Genomic DNA, 13,493 nt, shown 5'->3' on the forward strand with positions numbered 1-13,493 from the left:
GCACTTCCATGTTTGTAGTAATTTTTATGTGGACATACGCATGACATTCTTAAAGGGGTGGCTCAGTTTGAGTTAAAATTGTTGTTTGAATATGTGTCCCAATTCAGGAAACTTGGCGTATGTCGCAAGTCACGACTTCACAGGAGAGCCATTTGAATGTAAAAAATATTGTCACAAATGTCTCTGAAAATTGTATTTTGAAAGGTGCCCTTCTCTCTAGAATATACTTGTTTGACTATGGGTAGTTGGAGTGCAAAAACCGTCCAACTAAAGTCAACCTAGAGGACAGTGGAAATAGCAAACTCTGTGTTTTGTGTGAAACGTTCCCTTTATTTTGGGTGATTTTGTTCCACCAGGAAATGAGAACTGGAATTTGATGCTCATCTTACTGCAAATAATCAACATTGTTTTTTTCCCCTTTTCTTAGGGAGGGCATGACTGTGTATCTGAAGCAGTTGATCATTGAACATCACACACTCTTCAAACAGTTGTACCCACATAAAAACATAATACCCAAACATCACTTTATGATACATTACCCAGCATGCAAAAGACAAATCGATCCTTTCTTACACACAGTATGTGGAGCATGAGGTTTGAGGCAAAGCACAAACTCTTTAAGAGCTCGATAGTCAATACATGGGCGCAGACCCCACTCTTTCTTCTTCACAAAAAAGAAACTCGAGGAGGCAGGTGAAGTAGAGGACTGAATGTACCCCTGACGCAGGGATTCGGAGACATAAGTTTCCATAGCCACCGTCTCCACCTGTGAGAGGGGATACACGTGACTCCTGGGAAGTGCAGCGTCTACCAGGAGATTTACCGGACCATGCCCCCCGACGATGGGGTGGTAATTGAGTCGCCTTCTTTTTGGAGAAGGCGAGAGCCAAATCGGAAGTATTCGGGGGGAATGTGCACGGTGGAGACCTGGTCTGGACTTTCCACCGTAGTAGCACCAACGGAAACCCCTAAACACCTCCCCGATCACTCTCGCGAACACCCCGTGAGAGCCCTCCGTTGCCATGAAACAGTGGGGTCATGACAGGCTAACCAGTGTAGGCCTAGCACCACGGGAAACACAGGAGAGTCAATGAGGAAGAGACTGATTCTCTCCTTGTGACCCCCCTGCGTCACCATGCCCAGAGGACCGGTGGCCTCCCTAAACAACCCTGACCCTAATGGTCGACTGTCTAAGGCGTGAACTGGGAAGGGCATAGCCACTGGAACAATGGGGATCCCTAAACTATGGGCGAATGATCTGTCTATGAAATTCCCAGCTGTGCCTGAATCGACGAGCGCCTTATGCGGGGAAAACTCAGGAAAAGTAACATACAAAAACAGGTGTGCAACAGAGGGCTCTGGGTGAGAATGTTGCCGGCTTACCTGGGGTGATGCCAGAGTGCCCTGCCTGCTGCCTCGACCCCCAGAGGAACTAACACGACACCGACCGGCAGTGTGACCTCTGCGGCCACAGATGGTGCACGTGAAGGAACCTCCTCCGGTGTGCAGCACCTCCCAGCTCCATGGGTATTGGAGCAGTAGTGCTGGGGGATGAAACCGAAAGGTCCAGCTCTGAACGTCCGCGGATAGCCAGCAGGTTATCCAGCTGAATGGACAGGTCCACCAGCTTGTCAAAAGTGAGGGTGGTGTCCCTACAAGCCAACTCCCAACGGACGTCCTCACGCAAACTGCAGCGATAGTGGTCGATCAGGGCCCTGTCGTTCCATCCCGCACTGGCGGCCAGGGTCCAAAAGTCAATCGCGAACTCCTGCGCGCACCTCGTCCCCTGCCTCAGGTGGAAAAGACGTTCAGGTGGAAAAGACGCGGGTGAAATCCACACAGCGTTGGCCCACTCCAAGGCTTTCCAAGAGAGGCACGAGACGAGGACGGACACCCTCTCACGGCCCGAGGGAGCCGGGTGGACGGTCGCCAGATATAACTCCAGCTGCAGCAGGAAACCCTGGCAGCATGCGGCCATCCCATCGTTAGCTAGATGTAAAATATGTAAAGACTTCTGTATTGTTTTAGTTAGAACAATGATGAAAAAGGTGGATGACACCGGGAGAAGTGCCCTCTTGTTTCCTTTTTGTTGTCACTCCTGTCGGCTCCCCTACGTGGAGGTTCATGCTCTCTGATTGGCTCAAGTTGTCGACCACTGTCAAGCATTGCGATTCTACAAGTAGTAACGGTAATTTTGCCAGTACCAGATGAGTACACAGCAGTTAAGTATGTTGTTCTAGCAAGATGGAACGGCCTCCCACTGTGATAAGTATCGATCAGCAGTCTATCAGCACTCAGATTCTCGGTGTGTTTCATACTTAAGGCTTTAAAACTTTACCAGCTGTAAGTTAATGCCCTCATCATCAGGTTGTTTGTTAGAATGTTATGAACGGAATGCAAGCCATTTCTCCCATTTTGTAATGTTTGAAAATAAAATGTAGAAATTAGGGATGCCAATACGGACCAAAAACATGTATGACCTTTGACCCCCCAAGGTGGGCCATAGAGATGTCATTACTGTTCCAATTGTGACATACCTTAACATGTGTTGTATTAGGAAGTTAATAACATATCCAATTGCCTTAGTTTGAGGAGATTGTTCCCTTATAATACCCTCAATCCTGTTGACAACTAACTACATAGGGGTCATAACATATAATGCAGTGATAGACACATTTAGCTACCTCTGACACATGTCTATCATAGTGAAATATAACCCACAGACATGGACCTTAACGAAAACCATCAGGTAACACTTCACTTGACACCCAGCATCATAACACGTTATGACACAGTCATAACCATGTCATAACAACTGACATAACCTGTCATAATATGGTCATAACACTGTCATGACAAATATAGTACCAGTCAAAAGTTTTGACACACCTGCACATTCATGGGTTTTTCTTTATTTTTACTATTTTCTACATTGTAGAATAAAAGTGAAGACATCAAAACCATGAAATAGCCTTCCCTGTAGCTCAGTTGGTAGAGCATGGTGTTTGCAACGCCAGGGTTGTGGGTTCGTTTCCCACGGGGGGCCAGCACAGGAAAAAAAAATGTATGAAATGTATGCATTCACTACTGTAAGTCGCTTTGGATAAGAGCGTCTGCTAAATGACTAAAATGTAAAAAAAAAAAAAGTAAAATGTAATGAAATAACACAAAAATAACATATGGACTTGATGCGTTATTTTATGGTTGGTTATGTCACCTACATACGAGTGTCAAACCTCACAAAACTTACCACACAATGCAAAATAATCCATTACACCTACTTACATAACATTTTCTGAATTTGACCATATTCAATTATAATTGTAATTGCACACATTTATGTTAGACATGCACCTACCCCAATGGTCTGTTTCTGATGACTGGGATGAATGCAGGCGCAGATTTCAGGAGCAGGACAAGACACTCTATTTGGCTGATGAATGATATAAGGGCATGTACAGTACGTGATAGATCTATAAGGCTTATGCAATTGTCATGGTCTTAATGCTTCTTGACAGTGTCATTATGTGTATTTTCTTGGCCCAAGTAAAGTGACACAGGATGGTCATAATGCTTCTTGACAGTGTCTTAAAGTGCATTTTCAACAAGTTATTTAGAATATGATGAAAAAAAACATGCCAGTTAAAAATGAATTACAACAACAACAAACGTTCAAACGAAAGGGAACTTCTTGGCATTTGAATAAATGTGGGTTTTGACACTCTTATGTAGGTGTCTTAATCAGCCATGAAATAGTGCAACATACGTCACAACAGGTGTAAATATATAGTTCATGACAGTGTTATGACCATATTAGGAAAGGTTATGACAATTTGGCAACTGTTATGACATATTATGACAGGTTATGACCATGTCATAACGTTTTATGACGCCTGGTGTCAAGTAAAGTGTCACCAATAGACTGGTTATCAACTGAAACATTGTAATAATATTCACCATGAACTAGATGTGACTGGTTATCAACTGAAACATTGTAATAATATTCACCATGAACTAGATGTGACTGGTTATCAACTGAAACATTGTAATAATATTCACCATGAACTAGATGTGACTGGTTATCAACTGAAACATTGTAATAATATTCACCATGAACTAGATGTGACTGGTTATCAACTGAAACATTGTAATAATATTCACCATGAACTGGATGTGACTCGTTATCAACTGAAACATTGTAATAATATTCACCATGAACTAGATGTGGCTGGTTTTCAACTGAAACATTGTAGTAATATTCCCTGTCCCTTACTATACTCTATTAGTTTCATTTGATGACCTCAGACATTGTTTGTGGAGGGAAGCAACACTGTTACATTGGTGCCGTGACCCGGATCACTGGTTGTTGCTGAAAAGGTGGTCAAAGGGGGGTGTGGGTAACCGGTGTGAAATGGCTAGCTAGTTAGCGCAGTGCATGCTAATAGCGTTTCAATCAGTGACGTCACTCACTCTGAGACATTGAAGTAGTTTTTTCCCTTGCTCTGTAAGGGCCGTGGCTTATTTGGAGCGATAGGTAATGATGCTTCGTGGGAGGCAGTTGTTGATTTGTTCAGAGGGTCCCTGGTTCGAGCCCAGGTTGAGGCGAGGAGAGGGACGGAAGCAACACTGTTACACAAGCAAGAGCACAAACAAATCTGGGACCAAGACACCACAGCTATGGTGTTCACATTGCAACACTGAACATGTTTATGCAGTGGAGTCTCTCATTGTGACAAGTCTCTCTTAAATTAAAGGCATAGTTTTCTTACTGAACATGTTCTTCACTCAGCCCTAGATTTAGTACAGGACATATATACTTCTCAAAGATGATGTTTTGCAGACATTCTTTGCATCTATTGCTGGTGACTGAAGAAGAAAAAAGTATTTAATAAGATTATTTCTTTCATTCAGATCTAGGATGTGTTGTTTAAGTGTTCCCTTTATTTTTTTGAGCAGTATATATGGTGGTAGTCCGGTGCCTTATTGTCAAAACCAACCCAATCGTAACACAGCCACCTGGTAGTCACTTGCCCAGTGTTCCAAAAAGGTGCACCTGTTTCTACTTCAAGCAAGGACAATGTTCCATCTGTACTTATGGTGGTGTGTGTGGCACAGCAGCATATCATTGATTTTTATCTCAAATTTCCAATGTCACGTTTTTGGGACATCATATTGACACATAGTATATACACTAAATAAATAAATAAAATGCAAATCTGATACATTCTGACATTCTGATCTCACAAGTGAGAAATACAGCCAGTTTTTACGTGACTTTCTTTGTTATTTTTCTTCACAATGTTGTGTTTGATGACCACTGTCATGACGTTGGCCTGTGGGTAAGGTTTATGACCCCCATAAATACCTTTCTCCCTTCCCCTCTCTCTCTGACCCTACTGAAGGACTCTCGAATAGTTTTCTTAAACATAGAGAGTCTGGGAACATCAAACGAGTGGGGGAAAGGAACCATATTTCGGTAATAGAACCAGTTGGAAATATACCAGGTACTTAATGAGTATGGATGTCAGTTCGTTTTTCATCTGAGACATTATGACTGATGACATGACGACATAAACTGTACCTGGGAAAGTCTACACATTCTAGTTATCAGATTCACATGGAATTGTTGTGCAATTTAAATGTTTGATATTGAAACTGTTTGTTGGGAAATTAAATGTAATTTTAGCTTCCAATTGAGAGAATTGGGTTTTCATAAGGAAAGAGCCCTTCTCAATCAGTGGCCCACCCCTGTGAAGAGACATGGGTTATAAACTATGAAACACACCCTTCTCTCCCTCCACTATATAAGCCCTTGACGAAAATGTAACCAGCCTTTTCCGGGTACGTGAGGTCTGCAGCCTCTGCGTTAAAAGGACTAACCTGTCAAGTACAGAACTAAGCCAACCTCAGCGTGAGCTTTGGTTGTGAATGGTATGAACTTTGAACTCTTATTCACTACAGAAGTGATACTTCCTTGCCGTTGAGTTAGCAGCGGCCGCTGTAAACGTGGGCTAGGTAAGGACAGACGACATATCCAGCCTAACACACAATGAAGATACTACAACGTATCCAATTTATCACCAGTGACATAATTCCGAGGACAGGAAGATCCCTGTTGGCCAACACAGCCAGCATCTATGACCAACCTACCGAAGCGCAGCTCAGAGTAAATATTTATTGCATTTTCCTTTTCCAAATGGGCGGTAATTTAGAATGCATAAGATACTGTATTTACGATAGCACAGCTTCTCCCTTTGTTCCTCATTCTTCCTGCTCTTTCATTCAAGCCCAACCCCTTTCTTCGTGCAACAAGCCTCATACAGGTTCCGTTCACCAGGGACGTTTTCTGTATGACATAATTTGTATTCTGTGTATATGTAATTCTGTGTGATTAGTTAGGTAGTGAATAAATAAATAATTAAACCCAATTTTGTATTGCTGATTCAACTTGTTAGCCAGGGTTCGTGAAGATAACCAAGAATTTACAACTTTCCTATGAGACTGAAAATAAGGTGACGATTAATGTGGACCGCTATTGATGTAAAATATTACTAGGTCTTTAAGAGTTTATTCGGAAGATAACAGCTCTATAAACGTTATTCCATGGTGCCCCGACTTTCTAGTTAATTACATTTACATGATTAGCTCAATCAGGTAATATTAATTACAGAGAAAGGATTTTATAAAATTGCATGTCATATCACTTAATCCGGCATAGCCGAAGTCACGACACCATTTAAAATGCTCTTGTGAACATTTTGTTAATCCAGAGGTTACCTATAACCAGTGTATCTTCTACATGGTGTTGCCAACTCTGATCTTGTTTCTCTTGAATCTCTGGATGGACGGAGAGTTTCAACGAGTCTTGAGAATTACATGCAGATGCAGCTGTAATTTGTGGCGAAGACTGTTGGCCATCCTCATAAAGGCGGCTGCTGTGGATTGTGTCTGTGCTCATTGATGGAGACGGGTACGTGTGCTGTATAAGAACAGAGTTTCACTGAAAGAACAACACTGATACCACTCCCTCCCAAGAGGAACTCAAAACTCAACTTGAAACTCATTTCAAAAGGGAGTCTATGGTGAGTACCTTTTACTTGTTATTGATTATTAAAAGTCCCCAGAGCATTGAGGGGGGTGGAGACCAGATTATTGAACATGTTTATGCTGTTCAAGTCTCTCTGAAATTAAAGGCATTATTTTCTTATTGAACAACTTCTTCATCTGTAAAGTGCAAGGTGTACACTCTAACATTTACTATCTGTACCATCTTGTCAGACAAAACCACAGACTTTAAAACAACAGGATGGAGCTGCAGCTGAGGTGTTTAGAAGAGGTATAACCAGACTAGTAGAGGTGTACCAGGAACTAACATCATCACTCTGTTCATCTGGGGAGAGGAAAGTAGACAGGACGGTAGTCAGGGGACGCTGTAGAAACTCTGATACTGATAGGTTATAATAAGGTGAAACATGGAGCACTTCAAGTCAGCATTTGACAGTCTGATCTCACAAGTGAGAAAAAAAGGCAGTTTGTACTTGACCTCGTCTGCTCCTTTTATTTACCAAGTTGTGTTTGATGAGCACTTAAAATGCTTATGTAAACACGGTGTTAAACCAGAGGTTACCTATAAACATTGTACCATCTACATGGTGCGTCCAGCTCTGATATTGTTTTTCTTGATTCTCTGGATGGATGGAGAGTTTCAACGAGTCTTGAGAATTACATGCAGATGTAGCTGTAATTGTTGGGGAAGACTGTTGTCAAGCCTCATTAAGGCGACTGCTATAGGGTTGCTGTGGGTTGTGTCTGTGCTTTTTGATGGGGACTGGTACGTGTGCTATAAAAGAGCAATGCTTCCCTGCAGGAACAACACCACACCCTCCCAAGAGGAACTAGAAAAGAAACATGAAACTAATTTCAAAAGGCAGTCCATGGTGAGTACCTTTCATTATTTACTTGTTATTTATAAAAATTGTGGGGGGGGGGGGGGTGTACCAGAGTATTGGGGGTGGGGGGGGGTGGATACCAGTGGTGTTTTCAGTTTGCTTGAACGTTTGCTACATTGCGGAACAACTTGTACTGAACACATTTCCACACGTTTACATTCTTGAAAAGATCAGTCCAGACTTAGTGGCCATGCTGACAGCGTTCCTCTAGACACAACCCAACCCTCCAAGTTTTTCAACTGCTCGTTCAGTACAATGCTGTTTCCCGTCAATTGAACGTTTCAGAACATAAAAACATATTAGACGCTGCCCAGAGTGTTGAGGGGGGTGAAGACCAGAGTATTGAGGGGGGGGGTCAAGAGTATTTGGGGGGATGGACACAAGAGTATAGGTTGGTCTAAATAATAGATTACCTTTAACATGAAAACACATTTTGTTTCAGGTTATTGGCTTGGGACTGGTTCTGGGTATGCTTATTTTGACTTTTATTCTGACTGCAACACCTTGGAGTAAAATCTGTTCTGATATCTGCAGAAAATGTACAACGAATGAGAACATTAACGATTGTGTGGTGGACAGTACAATCAAAGCTTATCACATGGCTCTTTATGAGGAGAATATTAAGGAAGAGATAGACATTCTTATTGAAAAAGACTTAAAGAGAACAGCTAAGGAGAGTGTAGTTCTGAAAATCAGAGAACTACTACAGCCCTCTTCGACTGCAGCCCCTTCAACCCCCACCACACAGGGAGGAGGCGGGGCAACCTCTACAACCTCCACCACACAGGGAGGAGACAGGCCAACATCTACAACCCCCACCACACAGGGAGAAGACAGGCCAACATCTACAACCCCCACCACACAGGGAGGAGACAGGGCAACATCTACAACCCCCACCACACAGGGAGAAGACAGGACAACATCTACAACCCCCACCACACAGGGAGAAGACAGGGCAACATCTACAACCCCCACCACACAGGGAGGAGACAGACCAACATCTACAAGCCCCACCACACAGGGAGGAGACAGACCAACATCTACAACCCCCACCACACAGGAAGGAGACAGGCCAACATCTACAACCCCCACCACACAGGGAGGAGACAGGCCAACATCTACAACCCCCACCACACAGGGAGGAGGCGGGGCAACCTCTACAACCCCCACCACACAGGGAGGAGACAGGGCAACCTCTACAACCTCCACCACACAGGGAGGAGGCGGGGCAACCTCTACAACCCCCACCACACAGGGAGGAGACAGGCCAACATCTACAACCCCCACCACACAGGGAGAAGACAGGCCAACATCTACAACCCCCACCACACAGGGAGAAGACAGGGCAACATCTACAACCCCCACCACACAGGTAGGAGACAGACCAACATCTACAAGCCCCACCACACAGGAAGGAGACAGGCCAACATCTATAACCCCCACCACACAGGGAGGAGGCGGGGCAACATCTACAACCCCCACCACACAGGGAGGAGGCGGGGCAACATCTACAACCAACCACCACACAGGGAGAAGACGGGCCAACATCTACAACCCCCACCACACAGGGAGGAGACAGGCCAACATCTACAACCCCCACCACACAGGAAGGAGACAGGCCAACATCTACAACCAACCACCACACAGGGAGAAGACGGGCCAACATCTACAACCCCCACCACACAGGGAGAAGACGGGCCAACATCTACAACCCCCACCACACAGGAAGGAGGCGGGGCAACATCTACAACCTCCACCACACAGGGAGAAGACAGGCCAACATCTACAACCCCCACCACACAGGGAGAAGACAGGGCAACATCTACAACCCCCACCACACAGGGAGGAGACAGACCAACATCTACAACCCCCACCACACAGGGAGGAGGCGGGGCAACATCTACAACCTCCACCACAGGGAGAAGACGGGCCAACATCTACAACCCCCACCACACAGGAAGGAGGCGGGGCAACCTCTACAACCTCCACCACACAGGGAGGAGGCGGGGCAACCTCTACAACCTCCACCACACAGGGAGGAGGCGGGGCAACCTCTACAACCCCCACCACACAGGAAGGAGACAGGGCAACCTCTACAACCTCCACCACACAGGGAGGAGGCGGGGCAACCTCTACAACCCCCACCACACAGGGAGGAGACAGGGCAACCTCTACAACCTCCACCACACAGGGAGGAGGCGGGGCAACCTCTACAACCCCCACCACACAGGGAGGAGGCGGGGCAACCTCCACAACCCCCACCACACAGGGAGGAGGCGGGGCAACCTCTACAACCCCCACCACACAGGGAGGAGGCGGGGCAACCTCTACAACCACCACCACACAGGGAGGAGGCGGGGCAACCTCTACAACCGCCACCACACAGTAAGGAGGCGGGGCAACATCTACAACCCCCACCACACAGGGAGAAGACAGACCAACCTCTACAACCCCCACCACACAGGGACGAGACAGACCAACCTCTACAACCCCCACCACACAGGGAGGAGGCGGGGCAACCTCTTCAACCCCCACCACACAGGAAGGAGGCGGGGCAACCTCTACAACCCCCACCACACAGGGAGAAGACAGACCAACCTCTACAACCCCCACCACACAGGGAGAAGACAGACCAACCTCTACAACCCCCACCACACAGGGAGGAGGCGGGGCAAGCAGCAGCACCACCCATCCTGATGTGGAAGATAGTAGCAGCAGCACCGCCCATCCTGAGGTGGAAGATAGTAGCAGCAGCACCGCCCATCCTGAGGTGGAAGATAGTAGCAGCAGCACCACCCATCCTGAGGTGGAAGATAGTAGCAGCAGCACCGCCCATCCTGAGGTGGAAGATAGTAGCAGCAGCACCGCCCATCCTGAGGTGGAAGATAGTAGCAGCAGCACCGCCCATCCTGATGTGCAAGATAGTAGCAGCAGCACCGCCCATCCTGAGGTGGAAGATAGTAGCAGCAGCACCACCCATCCTGATGTGGAAGATAGTAGCAGCAGCACCGCCCATCCTGAGGTGGAAGATAGTAGCAGCAGCACCGCCCATCCTGAGGTGGAAGATAGTAGCAGCAGCACCGCCCATCCTGAGGTGGAAAATAGTAGCAGCAGCACCGCCCATCCTGAGGTGGAAAATAGAGTGATCACCCTTGACAACCTTAATTTTGACAAGATATCTAAGTTACATTCTCAAATAATCAGCTCGCTGTTCCCTAAACCGCCCGGTGCTGCAGCCTCTACAGCCCCTGCAACCGCCCGACAGCCCACACAGGGAGAAGACAGGCCAAGCAGCAACATAATCGTTTAGGGAACAACAACAGAAACCAGAAAAGAACAAACAAATTCAAGGAACGAAAGCTGAAGAAGTGGCCAGATGCCACTATTTGAGGAAGGCCCTCAACCCAAACTGTGGTGTAATACTGGTAAATGGTATAATATAGATTTTTGCATCAAATGTGTGAAATGTCACTAATTTGGTTATAATATGTGAAATGATATGGACATTAATATTATCATACACTATATGTGAACCGTTTGTGAAAACTGTGGCTTTCAAGTGAAATCCTCAAATCAGCCACACAAAAATAAACTATAGCGAGTAGCGACCCTGTGTCTATAAGGCTACTTCTGTCTCACAACAAACTGTGTTTCTGGTTAAGGTGGCAGCAATAGTCTGGTACAATACAACTAGTATGGGTTATATGAGGGGGAGTGAACAACTGTGGGTGATAAACCTTAACAACTACCCTGTATAAGCTTTCATAATGTCACAGGGTGGAAATGTGAGCCGTGTGGCAAACATGAGCCTGTTAGACCACAGTGATGATTGACAGAGCTGTTCTAAATCATTTCTATTTAGACTATAAACAAGGTAATTTTCATGAATGAATATGTGTTAATATAACCAGTAAATTACTATTTTGGTACTTGATGCTACAATTCATATTTTGTTTCAACAGATTAAATTCTGTCTTTATGTGTACCTTTAAAATAACAATTAAAATGTATATAATAATACTAATAATCTTTAAATCCTCCTGTCTTCAATGTACCACAGCTGTTCACTTTGCAATACTATACATGTTTATGCTGTTCATTTTGAAGAGTCTCTAAAATAAAAAATAATTGTTATATTTGTTCCTATACAGCCTTGATTGATCAATTAATGACTGAGTACATTTGTATAATAATGGATCAACACTGTCAGTCAACTAAAATCAACTACCAATGATTGGGGTGATATTTGTAATGGTAAACTGGGTCCTACTCTTCATTTAGTCATTGCCTAAAGGCCAAGCTAGGCCTTTTCAGTGGATCCACATGTAGAGAATGGTGTAACAATGGTCAGAATTCTGTGAAAATTCTGAATAGAAGGCTCTGATTGGCTCTGATCAACCAGTTGGCTGTTTAAGACATCATCAACACTAAACACTAGTTGTATCTGTCAGATCAGATCTACAGTCATTTCTCTCCACTTTCTACTTTTGGATAATTGAATGATTCATAGCAGATCTTGCAGCGTGATAGGGTCAAATCAAGGTCACTATCAGCAGACTTCCTGTAGACTGCCTGAACTGCTGTTAGTCTTCTCTAAAGGTTTCAGTGTACTGTCTGGTTTGTGAGAAGAAGAGAAGTAAGGAGACTAATCACTATTCACTATAACTGGCCACCAATGTTTGCTCTCTTTTTTTTCGGGCACTGAGCAAACTTCTGGTCTGCTGAGCGAAAACTTGAAAGTTGTAAAACTGTGGCTATTTGATCATAATGTATGAATATCAGATTGGCCTACCGTCAAAAACAAGTGAGAAAATGCATCCGATTAACTTTAAACATGGAAATAGCTGTTCTATCATTCAGCCTACAGTAGCAGCCGGTGTGTGGTGTTCAATGTAGGCCTACATTCCATGAGACTTTTGGAAAAAAAAATGCAGGGCTCTTTACCTGACTTGCTATTCAAAGATGTTTAGAAATCCACACATTTTATGCTCTTGTAGGAAGCAATCACTCCCCCATTGCTGACTAGAAATGATCTATAACTGGGCTAATAACTCATTACCAGCAAAGAACATGAACAAATGTGCACATTTGGAGGCTACATTATAGGCTACATTATAGCCTGGTCTAAGATCAGTTTGTGCTTTACTTCCAACTCTCTGTCCATTAGAATTGTCTAAACAGCACAAACAGAACTGGGACCAGGCTATGATGTCATCACAAAGGGAACGGATGACATCACAACTTTGATCAACCATGTTGCTCTGTGTTGGAGTTTATTGGTGTTTGTTGTGGCATTGTTCTAGAAGCCTAAACAGACAGACACACAGAAGAACACATTGTTGCTGAATGAATGCATCTCTTCATTTACAGAAAGAAACAGAGGAATTACGGAGAAGAGGTGAGTTCCAAGTTTGCAACACTATTCTTTAGATTGGAAACAATAAGGACAATTTCTGACTGATTTGAGAGCTCATGCCAATGATGTGTTTGTATTCATCTAAATTATTAATAACATGTTATGTCAACTTACAGACCTGGATTCAA

The 13,493-nt window shown here is 44.5% G+C and overlaps 1 long non-coding RNA gene across 1 annotated transcript; it reads left to right on the forward strand.

Moving 5' to 3' along the window:
• Positions 1-426: 426 nt before the first annotated feature.
• LOC145860859 (uncharacterized) lies at positions 427-13,487 on the forward strand. Its single transcript, XR_014380573.1, has 3 exons — positions 427-7,082; positions 7,868-7,937; positions 13,320-13,487. It is a non-coding gene; the product is annotated as an uncharacterized LOC145860859 (long non-coding RNA).
• The last annotated feature ends 6 nt before the right edge of the window (positions 13,488-13,493 follow it).

This window comes from Salmo salar, chromosome 15 (genome assembly GCF_965601325.2).
Source record: "Salmo salar chromosome 15, fSalSal1, whole genome shotgun sequence".
Classification (NCBI taxonomy): domain Eukaryota; kingdom Metazoa; phylum Chordata; class Actinopteri; order Salmoniformes; family Salmonidae; genus Salmo; species Salmo salar.